Source organism: Arachis hypogaea, chromosome 12 (assembly GCF_003086295.3).
Source record: "Arachis hypogaea cultivar Tifrunner chromosome 12, arahy.Tifrunner.gnm2.J5K5, whole genome shotgun sequence".
Lineage (NCBI taxonomy): Eukaryota > Viridiplantae > Streptophyta > Magnoliopsida > Fabales > Fabaceae > Arachis > Arachis hypogaea.
The window spans coordinates 57,862,041-57,879,779 of NC_092047.1; the positions used below are offsets into that span (position 1 = coordinate 57,862,041).

A 17,739-nucleotide genomic window follows, 5' to 3' on the forward strand; every position below is an offset into this window, starting at 1 on the left:
ACGGCTAATCAGCTGTCAGATTTCTCGTCTCGGATGAAAAATACCAGGTACAGCTACCGCATGGATAATCATCTGTCGGTTCTCGCTAGCGTCAGAATAGAATCCATTGATCCTTTTGCACACTGTTACTTGCACCCAACATTCGCAGGTTTGAAGCTCGTCACAGTCATTCCTTTCCGGATCTTACTCGAAATACCACAGACAAGGTTTAGACTTTTCGGGTCCCAAGAATGGCTGCCAATAATTCTAGCCTATACCACGAAGATACTAATCTCACGGACTCGGTCTGTATATTAGACATCCAAGAGAATATACCCCAGCTGTCATCCAATGACTACGTTGAACATCATGTAGACCGCTTTGTGGTTGTCAGGCACGCGATCTTGGCTAAGCGAGTAACGAAGATTGGGTGATTGTCATGGGTCACCCCTTCATTATAACTTAACTAAATCAAGTACGAGAGTATATCTTGGAGAAGAAGTAGGCGTGAATTGAATAGAAAACAGTAGTAATTGCATTAATTCATGAAGAACAGCAGAGCTCCACACCTTAATCTATGGGGTGTAGAAACTCCACCGTTGAAAATACATAAGTGAAAAAGGTCTAGGCAAGGCCGTGAGGCCAGCTCCCAAACGTGGATAATGGTCTATGATAGCATGATCAAAGATATAAATACAATAGTAAAAAGTGCTATTTATACTAAACTAGTAACTTAGGTTTATAGAAAATAAGTAACTAAGTGCAGATAGTGCAGAAATCCACTTCCGGGACCCACTTGGTGTGTGCTTGGGCTGAGCATTGAAGCTTTTTCATGCATAGGCTGTTCCTGGAGTTAAACACCAGCTTTGGTACCAGTTTGGGCGTTTAACTCCAATTCTGGTGCCAGTTTGGGCGTTTTACGCCAAGATGTTTTAGGCTGTCTTTGAACGCCAGTTTGGGCCATCAAATCTCAGGCAAAGTATGGACAATTATATATTGCTGGAAAGCCCAGGATGTCTAGTTTCCAACGCAATTGAGAGTGCACCAATTGAGCTTCTGTAACTCCAGAAAATCTACTTCGAGTGCAGGAGGTCAGAATCCAACAGCATCTGCAGTCCTTTTTCAGCCTCTAAATCAGATTTTTGCTCAGGTCCCTCAATTTCAGCCAGAAAATACCTAAAATCACAGAAAAATACACAAACTCATATTAAAGTCCAAAAATGTAATTTTTGAATAAAAACTAATCAAAATATAATAAAAAGTAACTAAATCATACTAAAAACTATGTAAAAATAATGCCAAAAAGGGTATAAATTATCCGCTCATCAGTCTCCTTGATGTCCAAGATCGGCATGGTATAATTCTTTTAATATTCAGATCTTTGAATATGACAAGATTACCATTCTGCTGTCCCTTGTCTCTAACATGACGAAAATGCCTTCCTGAGCATGTATCATCCTCTCCCTCTTTAAAAAGATTCGTCCTCGAATCTTGAATGAGAATCTCTTCTTCACGGTAATACTCAATCATTTTTTTATTTCTTTTTTTTTTTTGCAGACACTGACTTTAAGATAGAATAATTGCAGACACAAAATTAAATAAGAATTTTTTCTTTCGTTTTTTTTTTTTTACTTTAAGGTGTACATAAATTAAAGAGAAAAAAACAAAGAGACTACTAAACAAGACCCATGGAATGTGTAGATAAATAAGAATTTACCTACGACCTGTAACCAGATGATAAGAATTTAAAAGGATAGATAAATGGGATTTTCCTACTAGACCTCTAAAAAATATGTTCTTAGCAACCTAGGTCACTGAAAGGATTTTCCTATTAGACCTCTAAGAAACTTGTTCTTAGCAACCTAGGTCACCGGAAGGATTTTTCCTACTAGACCTTCAAAGAACCTGTCCTTGACAACCTAGATCAGAGGGACAAAAATTGAATCACTCAATCTTCTCCATGCATAAAGCACTAAGGAAATTTTATTCATCAAAGTTGTTCCAAATGGTCTAACCAAAGGTGTTTAAATAGGCCCTTAACAAACTAACAAAAAGATAAAATAAGACTTTAAAATTTAAATCAGATTTGATCTTAATGGATTAGATTAGATTTGATTTAAAATTTAAAATTTCTAAAACTATGATAACTAATTTAAATCAGATTTGATCTTAATGGATTATACCAGATTTTATTTAAATTTAAAATTCCTAAAAATACTACTAAGCAAATCAAAACTAAAACAAATCTTCTAACAAACTTTAACTGCAAAACAAACTAAAACAAAGGCCTACAAAATTCGAATTTTAATGATAAATTATGCCTCCTACAAAATTTGAAAAGCATTATTAAGCTTCTTGCTGTCCTGACTTAGCCCAATGGGCCTTGTGAGCTACCGCCATTTCAGCACCACTATTTTTGAGACGAGCTATTGGTCTTTTTGATGTCCAAGATTGGCATGGTATAATTCTTCTAGTATTCAGATCCTTGAATATTATAAGATTACCATTATGTCCCTTATCTCTAACATGACGAAAATGCCTTCCTGAGCACGTATCACCTAGTAATTATTATTGCAGAACTTTCCAAGAATCAATAAAGTTTTATACAGGAAACTAGAGTCTCACTCAGAAACTTGGAAGTTCAAATAGGTTAGTTAAGAGAACAACCACTAGAGAGGCCCTCTAATACTTCTCTCAATTACGCAGCACCTAATCCGAAAGAAGAATACCAGGCCGTAAAAACTAAGAACTGGTAAGATAGCAGGATCAGAGACCGAGGCTAGTGAGGAACAAGTTGAAAAAGAGACCCTGGAGAGGAAAAATGAAGAGGCAGAGCACGACCCCTCTAGGCATCCAGACAACGCCTTCCCAGACACTCTTGACACACATCCTGTGTTGTCCAAGGCTCCTGAATACAAGCCTAAAATGCCATACCCTCAGAGACTTCAAAAAGCATCGAAGGATAACCAATTTTTCCAAATTTTTGGAGACCTTTAGGAAGCTTTAGATCAACATCCCTTTTGCGCCCTTGAGCAAATACCTCTTTATGCCAAATTTATGTAGGAGTTGTTGAGTAAGAAGAGGGATTGGAAAGAAAGTGAGATAGTGGTACTGACTAAGGAATGCAGTGTAATCATCCAGAAAAATCTCCCAGAGAAGTGACGTGGCAAAAATTAGTCGATTAAGAAATTAGTATGAGAAATACGTTGCAAGTACAGTTCTTAACCAGCAAAAATCCGCTTATCAATTTAGAAAGAGTGTCACAATTTTTAGAATAAAAATACTGGGAGTAGAAATCCCAGGTCGTCCCCCAACGAGTTGACAAAAGAGTGCAGCTTATTGGTCAGAGGTTTTCCAAGAAATTTTGAGTTTGAGGAACAGAAAAAATAAATAATTGTAAATTTAAGCAATGGAAATTAACGAGAGAATTTATATATTTCAAATAAAAGCCTTGACCGGGAGAAAAGTAATTGGAAGTTCTATCCTTGTTGAATTTTCCCAAGTGTAATAATAAAAGGTTGTTGTTCTACTTGGTCATCCCTTACTTAATAAGGGAAAGTCAAGTAACTAACTAGCCAACTCTATCACCCAAGTCCTAATCCTCTCCTAAGGGAGGATTAGAGTCAGAGACTAGAGAGTCAGCCAACAACTTCCAATTAAGATTAACACTTGAGTATTCCAACTCAAGGTTCTCCTCTTAATCAACTCCCAATCAAGTTAGGGAACTACTCCATTGACATGGAAATTACTTGCATAGAATTAAAAAGGGAATAAAAGAAAGACATGATAAATAATAATTGAAATTTAATTAAAAGTAAAAATGGTTCTTCGCATTAATAAATTCTAAAAACAATCCAATTGTAACTCTAAACAAAGATTAAGGATATGGAAGAGTAAGGGAATAAGAAAACAAACTAGAATAATAGCAACTTTAATGGAGGTAATGACTCTTCTCAATATCCAAAGCAAAAATATAAAACTAGAAATATATGAATGTAAAAGAAAACCTAGAAGAAGAGTAATTTTTCTCTCGGATTCAAAAATAAACTAAAACTATGCTAATGAGAATGTGTCTTGAGTCTCTGCTGTCCCCTGGCTCTAGTCTGTGTTTCTGGGCCGGAAATTGGGTCCAAACTCGGCCCAAAATCGCCCCCAATATTTTTTGCAACTCCTGCAGATCGCGCATGTCACACGTACACGTTAGTCACGCATACGCGTTGCTGGTCATCTTCACGTGTCCCGCGTACGCGTCAGGTATGCGCACGCGTCTCCGTGTAAAATCATCCATGCGTACGTGTCAGGTGCACACAGGCGTCACTGTAAATTTCTCTGAATTGCGTGCTCGCGTAAGCCATGCGTGCGATCGATACTCGCTGGTTATCTCCTTAGTTTCTTGTGTTTCTTCCATTTTTGCAAGGTTTCTCTCCATCCTCTAAGCCATTCCTGCCCTATAAAGCCTGAAACACTTAACACACGGATCACGGCATCGAATGGTATGAAAGGGAAATTAAAATACACAAATTAAAGGCTTAGGAAGCAAGTTTTCAATCATAGGACAAAACATAGGAAGGAATTGTAAAATCATGCAAATAGTATGATTAAGTGTGCAAAGAATTGATAAAAGCCACTCAAATCAGCACAAGATAAACCATAAAATAGTGGTTTATCAAACTCCCCACACTTAAACATTAGCATGTCCTCATGCTAAGCTCAAGGAGAGAAAATAAATGAATGGGGGAAAGTAAGACTCATAAGATGCAACCTATATATGAATGCAACTATATGCTAAGATGGTTCTGCATACTTGGTTAAAAGTAAATAAGTTCTTCAAAACAAACTTAAATCAGATATCACTAATTCAAATCATACAGTAAATACAAGTAGACTTGTATGAAGACAGCTCATGAAAGCAGGGAACATAGAATCAAGCATTGAACCCTCACTGGTAGTGTATGTGCACTCTAATCACTCAAGTGTATGGGGTAATTCACTCTAGTCTTCTCTAGTCATGCTTTCTAAACTTTGTTCTTCACCTAACCAATCAACAAATATTTAATGTACCAATGCAAACATCATGAGGTCTTTTCAAGGTTGTAATGGGGCTAAGGTAAAGGTGAGGATATATGTATGGCTAAGTAAGCTATAAATTGAATCCTTGACTAACCTAAACTCTCACATATACACACACTCTATATACTTCTAAAATCAGGCCTTGCTACCCAAAATTCCCACTTTTGCATTTCATACTCATGCATTAACTCTTCTTTAATTGTATCACACATGTATTGATCTTTCATTAGCTTAACATTGGGGTAATTTTGTCCCCTTATTTATTTATTTAATTGAATATTTTTGGTTTTTTTTTTAAGATATAAAAGTAAATATAACATATCAATGCACATGGATTTTTATTTTTCTGGTCTCACATGAGTAGGTACCCAAATTCCTAATATTTTATCAAAGTAGAAACATAACACATTCCCTATTAACCCATGTTCCCATAGTTTTCTCACACTTAGTTGATACACAATCTCTATCTTAAGATAACCAAAGATTCAATTTGGGGTAATTAATTTGTTTTTCTGCTTAAGGCTAGTGATGTGGTAAAATATAGAACAAGGGGGATAAAAAGGCTCAAGGTGGCTAACAAAGGTAATTGAAAAGGTAGGCTATTTGGGATAAGTGAGTTAATAACAAATGATGGCCTCGATCATATGCATGCATATAAATACATTAAACATTGGACATATAGGATGGAACAAAGCAAAGATTGCAATCATAGGGAAGAAAACACACAAGAAAAATATTATGGTTAAATAGTGTAACCATGTAATTAAACTCAAATCTCACAGGTTGTGTGCTCTTAGCTATAATTCATGTTCCAATTTATAGTCTTCAAACAAGTTTAACACAAATTTTTCAATTTAAATTAGTAAAATATTATAAAATAGAGTCTTAAAAAGAAGTTTATCACTTTAACCAAGCAAACATACATGCAAACAATTATTATCATGCAATCTATTCTATCTAACAAAAGAAAAACTAAAATATTGGTGTTAAGAGAGAGAACTTACCTCCGGAAGTCAGGTACTGACCGACCTCTCCACACTTAAAGCTTGGCACCGTCCTCAGTGCCATCAGTTAGGAACAAATGGGGGCTGGTAACAGCATCTCCACAGTCGAGGTTGTCATGGCTCCCAATGCTGGTAGGTGAAGTGGAGTCCGGAGTGTCTGGTTCTTCTTTAGGTGGGTGATTGCCAACAATTAGCTCCTTGAGGTATGTAAATTGGCGCTTGTTACGGCACTCCATTCCCTTTGCCTGCCGGTTAAGCCGGTCCAATCTCTGAAGTATCTGAAGGAGCAGCTGATTTGTTGAAGGTGCTTGTGATGTGGAAGGAGAAGGAATATCTCCCGCCGGGTCTGTAATCTGGCTGGTAATGGCTGCTTGGGGTCTAATGTACTTCCCGTTGGGGATATACTCATCGTCCCGCGAAAGTATGGTCTTGGTGTCCCCAGCTCTGTAGGAGACTCCGGCTGCCGAGATTAGATCTGAAACCAAGGCGGAAAAGGGTAGGTTGCTCGCAATCTGTACGTGTCCCATGGCGTGCCGGAGGTGTCTTGGTAAGTTGAGAAGCTAGTCTGTAAGGATACACCAGAGGAGAACAGCCATGTCTGCAGTGAATGAGGACTCGTGAGTGCTCGGAAAGACATAGTGGGACATAATCTGTGCCCACACTCGAGCCTCCAAGGTAAGTGCTGAAGCCAATATGCCCTTAGGTCGGGATCGATGGTATCCATATATCCATCTGCTGCCAGGTTGTGCTATAAATCTGAGGACGGCGTCCCAGTTAAATTGGTATGTCTGGTGCTTGAAAGAGGCTTCTTGGTATGCGTCCAATCCTTCTGGGGCAAGGGGGAGATCTAAAGCGCGCTGAATGGCCCCTTCAGTTATGGAGACTTACTTCTGACGGACATAGACAGACTGCAGGGCTGGCATGTGAAAATTGGAGTAGAATTCAACTACCCATGAGAGGTTAACCTGCCGTGGCTACCTCCGTACGAATCCCCATTATTTGTGCTCAATGCGGGGCTCAACAAACTCAACAATGTGGGTAGGGAGGACGAGTAGGTGCTCATTATTGTAGTTCCACTCAGCCATGATGGGGAACATCTGCTCACAGTAGCGGTTAGGGAACCGCACAGTGTCCCTTGCTGGAGAGGCTTTCTCGGTTTCATCGACCTTGATGATCCTCTTGACCCGCTTTGTTGATGGCTTGACTGATGTTGAGGATAGTTCCGCAGCTGGTGCTCTTTTCGTTCCTGTCCTCGCCAGTGGCTTATTAGAGGCTTTCTTTTTACCATTCCTGGTGGTCATCCTAAAAAGGGATAAAAGAAAGGGACGTGAAATCAAGTAGCTAGAACCGGGAGGAGAAAAATACAAGTGATAATCAATGCCAAGGTAAAGAAGAATGTCGTAAATATATGGTCGCGACTCCATGTAATCAGGACATCAATGGAAATATAGCATGATAAATTAAGACAATTAGATGCAAGATGTTTATTAGCATGCTGGCAAAGGCATGAGTAGCATAGATCAAGCATTAATTGCTCAATTTGATTATCAAATGTAACAAACTAACAATCACATTTGTATTGACAATTATTTTTAATTAATAAAAGGTTGCAAAGATTTTGTGAAAAAACAAGCAATAAAGTAGAATAATAGAATAATTAGGAATCCACAATGCCATATGGATTTTTCACAAACACTTGGTAGGCATGTAAAATATGTTAGGAAAAGTATGAAATTCAACATGCAAGCAACCCAAAAATTAATATTAATTGTCAAATCACTTCCTAATATATCCACAAGCAAATATAGAAGAGAACAATCACCCATGTAGATGTCTAACACCAATTAAAAGAATACAAAAAGAATAGAAAAAAATAGTAAGAAGGAAAGAAAGAAGAAAGGAAAAATAAGTAAATGCAATAATTTAAATGAAGAATAAAATAGTAGAGGAGAGAAAGAAAAGAAACCTGATGAGCAAAAGGAAAAGAGGAGGAAGACAGAAGTGGAAGGTAAGAAGGGAGAAGAAGGAAGGAAGAAGAAAGAAGGAAGAAGTAAGAAAGAATAAAGAAAATAGGATTTAGGGGGAAAGGAAACGGAAACTGGGCGGCGTACAGGTTAAAGTGAGGTGGCATATTGGTGCACGAAATTGTGATCCCTGATAATGGCTCCAAAAACTTGGTGCTCTAATCTTAATTCATAATTTGCCACAACTTCGATACAACTAACCATCAAGTGCACTGAGTCATCCAAGTAATAAAACCTTACGTGAGTAAGGGTCGATCCCACGGAGATTGTTGGTATGAAGCAAGCTATGGGCATCTTGTAAATCTCAATCAGGCGGATAATAATTGATTATGGAGTTTTCGAAAATAAATAATAAATAAATAGAAAATAAAGATAGAAATACTTATGTAATTCATTAGTGAGAATTTCAGATAAGCGTATAGAGATGCTTTCGTTCCTCTGAACCTCTGCTTTTCTGCTGTCTTCATCCAATCAATCCTACTCCTTTCCATGGCAAGCTTTCTGTAGGGCATCACCGTTGTCAATGGCTACTTCCCATCCTCTCTTGTGAAAATGGTCCAATGCGCTGTCACTGCATGGCTAATCATCTAGAGGTTCTCGATCATACTGGAATAGGATTTACTATCCTTTTGCGTCTGTCACTACGCCCAGCACTCGCGAGTCTGAAGATCGTCACAGCCATCCCTTCCCAGATCCTACTCGGAATACCACAGACAAGGTTTAGACTTTCCGGATCTCAGGAATGGCCATCCATGGGTTCTAACTTATACCACGAAGATACTAATAACTCAGACTCGGTCCCCTGTATTAGATATCTAAGAGATACTCATTCTAGCTTGTTTGCATGTAGAACGGAAGAGTTTGTCAGGCACGAGTTCATAAGTGAGAATGATGATGAGCGTCACATAATCATCACATTCATCATGTTCTTGGGTGCGAATGGATATCTTAGAAGCGGAATAAGTTGAATTGAATATAAAACAGTAGTACTTTGCATTAAATCATGAGGAACAGCAGAGCTCCACACCTTAATCTATGGAGTGTAGAAACTCTACCGTTGAAAAATACATAAGTGAAAGGTTCAGGCATGACCGAATGGCCAGCCCCGATACGTGATCAATATGATCCAAAGTTGAACTAAAAATCATAAGATGTCTAATACAATAGTAAAAAGTTCTATTTATACTAAACTAGCTACTAGGGTTTACAGAAGTAAGTAATTGATGCATAAATCTACTTCCGGGGCCCACTTGGTGTGTGCTTGGGCTGAGCTTAAAGTTTACACGTGCAGAGGCTTCTTCTGGAGTTGAACGCCAAGTTGTAACGTGTTTTTGGCGTTCAACTCTGGTTCGTGACGTGTTTCTGGCGTTTAACTCCAGACTACAGCATAGAACTGGCGTTCAACGCCCTTTTGCATCATCTAAACTCGGCCAAAGGATAGACTATTTTATATTGATGGAAAGCCCTGGATGTCTACTTTCCAACGGAATTGGAAGCGTGCCATTTTGAGTTCTGTAGCTCTAGAAAATCCACTTTGAGTGCAGGGAGGTCAGAATCCAACAGCATCAGCAGTCCTTCTTCAACCTCTGAATCTGATTTTTGCTCAAGTCCCTCAATTTCAGCCAGAAAATACCTGAAATCATAGAAAAATACACAAACTCATAGTAAAGTCCAGAAATGTGAATTTAACATAAAAACTAATAAAAATATCCCTAAAAGTAACTAGATCCTACTAAAAACATACTAAAAATAATCCCAAAAAGCGTATAAATTATCCGCTCATCACAACACCAAACTTAAATTGTTGCTTGTCCCCAAGCAATTGAAAATCAAATAGGATAAAAAGAAGAGAATATACTATAAATTCCAAACTATCAATGAAACATAGCTCCAATCAGATGAGCGGGACTTGTAGCTTTTTGCCTCTTGAATAGTTTTGGCATCTCACTTTATCCATTGAAGTTCAGAATGATTGGCATCTATAGGAACTCAGAGTTCAGATAGTGTTAGTGATTCTCCTAGTTCAGTATGTTGATTCTTGAACATAGCTACTTTATGAGTCTTGGCCGTGGCCCTAAGCACTTTGTTTTCCAGTATTACCACCGGATACATAAATGCCACAGACACATAATTGGGTGAACCTTTTCAGATTGTGACTCAGCTTTGCTAAAGTCCCCAATTAGAGGTGTCCAGGGTTCTTAAGCACACTCTTCTTTTGCTTTGGACCTTGACTTTAACCGCTCAGTCTCAAGTTTTCACTTGACACCTTCACGCCACAAACACATGGTTAGTGACAGCTTGGTTTAGCCGCTTAGGCCAGGATTTTATTCCTTTAGGCCCTCCTATCCACTGATGCTCAAAGCCTTGGGATCCTTTTTCTTTACCCTTGCCTTTTGGATTTAAGGGTTATTGGCTTTTTGCTCTTGCCTTTTGGTTTTAAGAGCTTTAGCTATTTCTGCTTGCTTTTTCTCTCTTTTTTTTTCGCTATTTTTTTTTTCTGCAAGCTTTGTATTCACTACTTTTTCTTGCTTCAAGAATCATTTTTATGATTTTTCAGATTATCAAATAACATGTCTCCTTGTCATCATTCTTTCAAGAGCCAACATATTTAACATTCATAAACAACAACTTCAAAAGACATGTGCACTGTTCAAGCATTCATTCAGAAAACAAAAAGTATTGTCACCACATCAATATAATTAAACTAAGTTCAAGGATAAATTCGAAACTCATGTACTTCTTGTTCTTTTGAATTAAAACATTTTTCATTTAAGAGAGGTGATAGATTAATAGGACATTCATAACTTTTAAGGCATAGACACTTAAATACTAATGATCATATAGTGAAGACACAAACATAGATAAGCACTTAACATAAGAAAACGAAAAAAAACAGAGAATGTAAGAACAAGGAATGAGTCCACCTTAGTGATGGTGGTGTTTTCTTCTTGAGGAACCAATGATGTCCTTGAGCTCTTCTATGTCTCTTCCTTGTCTTTGTTGCTCTTCCCTCATTGCTCTTTGATCTTCTCTAATTTCATGGAGGATGATGGAGTGCTCTTGGTGCTCCTATCCTTAGTTGCTCCCAATAATTATGTGGAGGAAGATGTATCCCCTGAGGTATCTCAGGGATCTCTTGATTTGCAGTCAAATGTTCTACCACTGAGCTATAGACCCTTGATGGAAGCTTTTGTCTTCCCTTTCCTTTTTCTAGAGGTTTCTCTGGCCTTAGGTGCCATCAATGGTTATGGAAAAATAAAAAAAGAACTATGCTTTTACCACACCAGACTTAGAATGTTGCTCGCCCTGGAGCAAAAGAAGAAAGAATAGAAGAAGAAGAAGAAGAAGATATGGATGTGAGTGGTGAAGAGGTGATGGGGAAGAGAGATCTAGGATTATGAGGAGGTAAGGTGAGTGGAGGTATGTGGGGATCCTGTGGTGTCCACAGATCCTGAGGTGTCAAGGATTTACATCCCTGCACCAATTAGGCATGTAAAACGCCTTTGCATGCAATTCTGGCGTTTAAACGCCGAATTGATGCTTGTTCTGGGCGTTCAATGCCCAGATGCAGTATGTTTCTGGCGTTGAACGCCAGTTCTATGCTTGTTTCTGGCGTTCAGCGCCAGCTTTTCTCAGTGTGCATTTCTGGCGTCTGAATGCCAGGATGCTGCTTGTTTTTGGCGTTCAACGCCAGATCCATGCTCTGTTCTGGCGTTGAACGCCAGCCAGATGCTCCTTACTGGCGTTTAAACGCCAGTAAGCCCTTCCTCCAGGGTGTGATTTTTCATCTGCTGTTTTTTATTCTATTTTTAATTTTTCTATTTATTTTGTGACTCCACATGATCATGAACCTAATAAAACATGAAAGAACAATAAGAATGAAAATAAAATTAGATAAATAAAAATTGGGTTGCCTCCCAACAAGCACTTCTTTAATGTCAATAGCTTGACAGTGGGCTCTCATGGAGCCTCACAGATGTTCAAAGCATTGTTGAGACTTCCCAACACTAAACTTAGAGTTTGAATATGGGAGTTCAACACCAAACTTAGAGTTTGGTTGTGGCCTCCCAACACCAAACTTAGAGTTTGATTGTGGGGGCTCTGTATGACTCTGTTTTGAGAGAAGCTTACTGTGCCTCTTTTCCATGTTTACAAAAGGATGACCTTGAGTTTTAAACACAAGGGAGTCCTCATTCAATTGAAGGACTAGTTCACCTCTGTCAACATCAATCACAGCCCTTGCTGTGGCTAGGAAGGGTCTTCCAAGGATGATGGATTCATCCTCATCCTTCCCAGTATCTAGGATTATGAAATCAGTAGGGATGTAAAGGTCTTCAACCTTTACTAACATGTCCTCTACTTGTTCATAAGCCTATTTTCTGGAATTGTCTGCCATCTCTAATGAGATTTTAGCAGCTTGTACCTCAAAGATTCCCAGTTTCTCCATTACAGAGAGTGGCATGAGGTTTATCCCTGACCCAAGGTCACATAGAGCCTTCTCAAAGGTTATGGTGCCTATGGTACAAGGTATTAGGAACTTTCCAGGATCCTGTTTCTTCTGAGGCAATCTCAGTTGATCCAATGCATTTAGTTCATTGGTGAACAGGGGAGGTTCATCTCCCCAAGTCTTATTACCAAATAAATTGGCATTCAGCTTCATGATTGCACCAAGGTACTTGGCAACTTGCTCTTCAGTAACATCCTCATTCTCTTCAGAAGAAAAATACTCCTCGAGTTCATGAATGGCATAAGGAGGTTTAATGGAATCTCTATGGTCTCTAGATGAGCCTCAGATTCCTTTGGTTCCTCAGAGGAAAACTCCTTATTGATCACTGGATGTCCGAGGAGGTCTTCCTCCTTGGAATTCACGTCCTCCCCTTCCTCCTTGGATTCGGCCATGATGATGATATCAATGGCCTTGCACTCTCCTTTTGGATTTTCTTCTGTATTGCTTGGGAGAGCACTAGGAGGGGTTTCAGTGATCTTCTTACTCAACTGGCCCACTTGTGCCTCCAAATTTCTAATGGAGGACCTTGTTTCGTTCATGAAACTCAGAGTGGCCTTAGATAAATCAGAGACTAAATTTGCTAAATTAGAGGTATTTTGTTCAGAGTTCTCTGTCTGTTGCTGAGTGGATGATGGAAAAGGCTTGCTATTGTTAAACCTGTTTCTTCCACCATTATTAAAGCCTTGTTGAGGCTTTTGATCCTTCCATGAGAGATTTGGGTGATTTCTCCATGAGGGATTATATGTGTTTCCATATAGTTCACCCATGTAATTTACCTCTGCTATTGCAGGGTTTTCAGGATCATAAGCTTCTTCTTCAGAAGATGCCTCTTGAGTACTGTTGGATGCAGCTTGCATTCCATTCAGACTCTGAGAAATCATATTGACTTGCTGAGTCAATATTTTATTCTGGGCCAATATGGCATTCAGAGTATCAATTTCAAGAACTCCCTTCTTCTGAGGCGTCCCATTACTCACAGGATTCCTCTCAGAAGTGTACATAAACTGGTTGTTAGCAACCATGTCAATAAGTTCTTGAGCTTCTGCAGGCATTTTCTTTAGATGAATGGATCCACCTGCAGAAGTATCCAATGACATCTTAGCTAATTCAGACAGACCATCATAGAATATATCTAGGATGGTCCATTCTGAAAGCATGTCAGAAGGACACTTTTTGGTCAGTTCTTTGTATCTCTCCCAAGCTTCATAGAGGGATTCACCTTCTTTCTGTCTGAAGGTTTGAACATCCACTCTAAGCTTACTCAGCTTTTGAGGAGGAAAGAACTTGGCTAAGAAAGCCTTGACCAGCTTATCCCAAGAGTTCAGGCTATCCTTAGGTTGAGAGTCCAACCATATTCTAGCTCTGTCTCTTACAGCAAACGGGAAAAGCATGAGCCTGTAGACTTCAGGATCTACTCCATTAGTCTTAACAGTATCACAGATCTGCAAAAATCTAGTTAAGAACTAAAAAGGATCTTCAGATGGAAGTCCATGAAATTTGCAGTTCTGCTGCATCAGAAAAACTAATTGAGGTTTCAGCTCAAAATTGTTTGCTCCAATGGTAGGGATGGAGATGCTTCTTCCATGTAAATTGGAATTTGGTGTAGTAAAGTCACCAAGCATCCTCCTTGCATTATTATTATTTTCGGCTTCCATCTCCTCTTCCTATTCGAAAATTCCTGTAAGGTTGTCTCTGGATTATTGTATTTTAGCTTCTTTTAGTTTCCTTTTCAGAGTCCTTTCAGGTTCAGGATCTGCTTCAACAAGAATGTTCTTGTCCTTGCTCCTGCTCATATGAAAAAGGAGAGAACAGAAAATAATAATAGGGATCCTTTTTGCCACAGTATAGAGGTTCTCTTGTTGTTAGTAGAAGAAGAAAGGGAATAAAGGTGAAGAAGAATGGATAATCCAAACACAGGGGTGAGGATAGGAGCAGTGATTTGAGATGAAGAGAAGTGTTAGTAAATAAATAAATAAATAGAAGAAGATGAGAGAGAGAAGTTTTCGAAAATAATTTTTGAAAAAGAGTTAATGATTTTCGAAAATTAAGATAAAATTAAAATTAAAATTAAAAATTGAAACAATAAATTAATTAAAAAGAATTTTTGAAAAAGAGGGAGGTATTTTTGAAAATTAGAGAGGGATAGTTAGTTAGGTAGTTTTGAAAGAGATAAGAAACAAACAAAAAGTTAATTAGTTAGTTGAAATAAATTTTGAAAATCAATTTTTAAAAGATAAGAAAATAAGAAGTTAGAAGAGATATTTTAAAATCAAATTTTTGAAAAAGATAGAATTTTGAAAAGATATAATAGAAAGATATGATTAAAATTAGTTTTGAAAGAGATTTGATTTTTAAAATCATAATTAATGACTTGATTCACAAGAAATCACAAGATATGATTCTAGAACTTAAAGTTTGAATCTTTCTTAACAAGTAAGTAACAAACTTGAAATTTTTGAACAAAAATATTAATTGTTGATGATATTTTCAAAAATATGATATACAATTAAGAAAAATATTTTTGAAAAATATTTTTTTTTAATTTTCGAAAATAATTAAGAAAAATGAAAAAGATATAATTTTTGAAAAAGATTTTGAAAAAAATAAGATTTTTAAATTGAAAATTTGATTTGACTCATAAGAAACAACTAAATTTTAAAAAGTTTTGAAAAAGTCAACTCAAATTTTCGAAAATTTATGAGTGAAAAAGGGAAAGATATTTTTTTGATTTTTGAATTTTTAATGAAGAAAGAGAAAAACATGAAAAAGACTCAATGAATGAGAATTTTTAGATCCTAACAATGAATGCATGCAAGAACACTATGAATGTCAAGATGAACACCAAGAACTCTTTGAAGATCATGATGAACATCAAGAACATATTTTTGAAAAATTTTTTATGCAAAGAAAATATGTAAGACACCAAACTTAGAATTCTTTAATGCTTGGACTCTAACAAACGAAAAATGCATATGAAAAACAAGAAAAGACACAAAAACAAGAAAATTTAAAGATCAAACAAGAAGACTTACCAAGAACAACTTGAAGATCATGAAGAACATTATGAATGCATGAATTTTCAAAAAATGCATAAATTTTTAGAAAAAATGCAATTGACACCAAACTTGAAATTGACTCAAGACTCAAACAAGAAACACAAAATATTTTTTATTTTTATGATTTTATAATTTTTTTGGATTTTTCGAAAATTAATTTGAAAAAGGAAAATAAGGATTCCAAAATTTTTAATGAGAATTCCAAGAATCTTGCACTGTTAGTCTAAAGCTCCAGTCCAGGAATTAGACATGGCTTACTAGCCAGCCAAGCTTTCAGTGAAAGCTTCGGTCCAAAACACTAGACATGGCTAATGGCCAGCCAAGCTTCAGCATGTAAATCAGACATTTAACAGCTAAGTCATCAAATTAACTTGCCTCTATGCTGATGGTTTGGAAGCCTCAGTCCAAAAGAATTTAGACATGGCTTTACAGCCAACCAGGATTCAACATGCTTCATGAAACTCTAGAATTCTTTCTTAAAAATTCTGAAGAACATAAATTAAAATTTTTTTTTTTTGAAAAATTTTCGAAAATAAAAAGCTTTAAAATTAAAATAAAATTACCTAATCTGAGCAACAAGATGAACCGTCAGTTGTCCAAACTCGAACAATCCCCGACAACGGCGCCAAAAGCTTGGTGCACGAAATTGTGATCCCTGATAATGGCTCCAAAAACTTGGTGCTCTAATCTTAATTCATAATTTGTCACAACTTCGATACAACTAACCAGCAAGTGCACTGGGTCGTCCAAGTAATAAAACCTTACGTGAGTAAGGGTCGATCCCACGGAGATTGTTGGTATGAAGCAAGCTATGGGCATCTTGTAAATCTCAGTCAGGCGGATAATAATTGATTATGGAGTTTTTGAAAATAAATAATAAATAAATAGAAAATAAAGATAGAAATACTTATGTAATTCATTAGTGAGAATTTCAGATAAGCGTATAGAGATGCTTTCGTTCCTCTGAACCTCTGCTTTCCTGCTATCTTCATCCAATCAATCCTACTCCTTTCCATGGCAAGCTTTCTGTAGGGCATCACCGTTGTCAATGGCTACTTCCCATCCTCTCTTGTGAAAATGGTCCAATGCGCTGTCACTGCATGGCTAATCATCTGGAGGTTCTCGATCATACTAGAATAGGATTTACTATCCTTTTGCGTCTGTCACTACGCCCAGCACTCGCGAGTCTGAAGATCGTCACAGCCATCCCTTCCCAGATCATACTCGGAATACCACGGACAAGGTTTAGACTTTCCGGATCTCAGGAATGGCCATCCATGGGTTCTAACTTATACCACGAAGATACTAATAACTCGGACTCGGTCCCCTGTATTAGATATCTAAGAGATACTCATTCTAGCTTGTTTGCATGTAGAACGTAAGTGTTTGTCAGGCATGCGTTCATAAGTGAGAATGATGATGAGCGTCACATAATCATCACATTCATCATGTTCTTTGGTGCGAATAGATATCTTAGAAGTGGAATAAGTTGAATTGAATAGAAAACAGTAGTACTTTGCATTAAATCATGAGGACCAACAGAGCTCCACACCTTAATCTATGTAGTGTAGAAACTCTACCGTTGAAAAATACATAAGTGAAAGGTTCAGGCATGGCCGAATGGCCAGCCCCCATACGTGATCAATATGATCCAAAGTTGAACTAAAAATCATAAGATGTCTAATACAATAGTAAAAAGTTCTATTTATACTAAACTAGCTACTAGGGTTTACAAAAGTAAGTAATTGATGCATAAATCCACTTCCGGGGCCCACTTGATGTGTGCTTGGGCTGAGCTTGAAGTTTACACGTGCAGAGACTTCTTCTGGAGTTGAACGCCAAGTTGTAACATGTTTTTGGCGTTCAACTCTGGTTCATGACGTGTTTCTGGCGTTTAACTCTAGACTGCAGCGTAGAACTGGTGTTCAACGCCCTTTTGTGTCGTCTAAACTCGGACAAAGTATGGACAATTATATATTGCTGGAAAGCCCTGGATGTATACTTTCCAACGCAATTGTAAGCGCGTCATTTTGAGTTTTATAGCTCCAGAAAATCCACTTTGAGTGCAGGGAGGTCAGAATCCAACAGCATCAGCAGTC

General features: G+C 37.6%; 1 non-coding gene across 1 annotated transcript; it reads left to right on the plus strand.

Moving 5' to 3' along the window:
- The first annotated feature begins 13,735 nt into the window (after positions 1-13,735).
- On the plus strand, positions 13,736-13,843 carry LOC112731967 (small nucleolar RNA R71). The gene has a single exon (XR_003167712.1). It is a non-coding gene; the product is annotated as a small nucleolar RNA R71 (small nucleolar RNA).
- Positions 13,844-17,739: the final 3,896 nt, after the last annotated feature.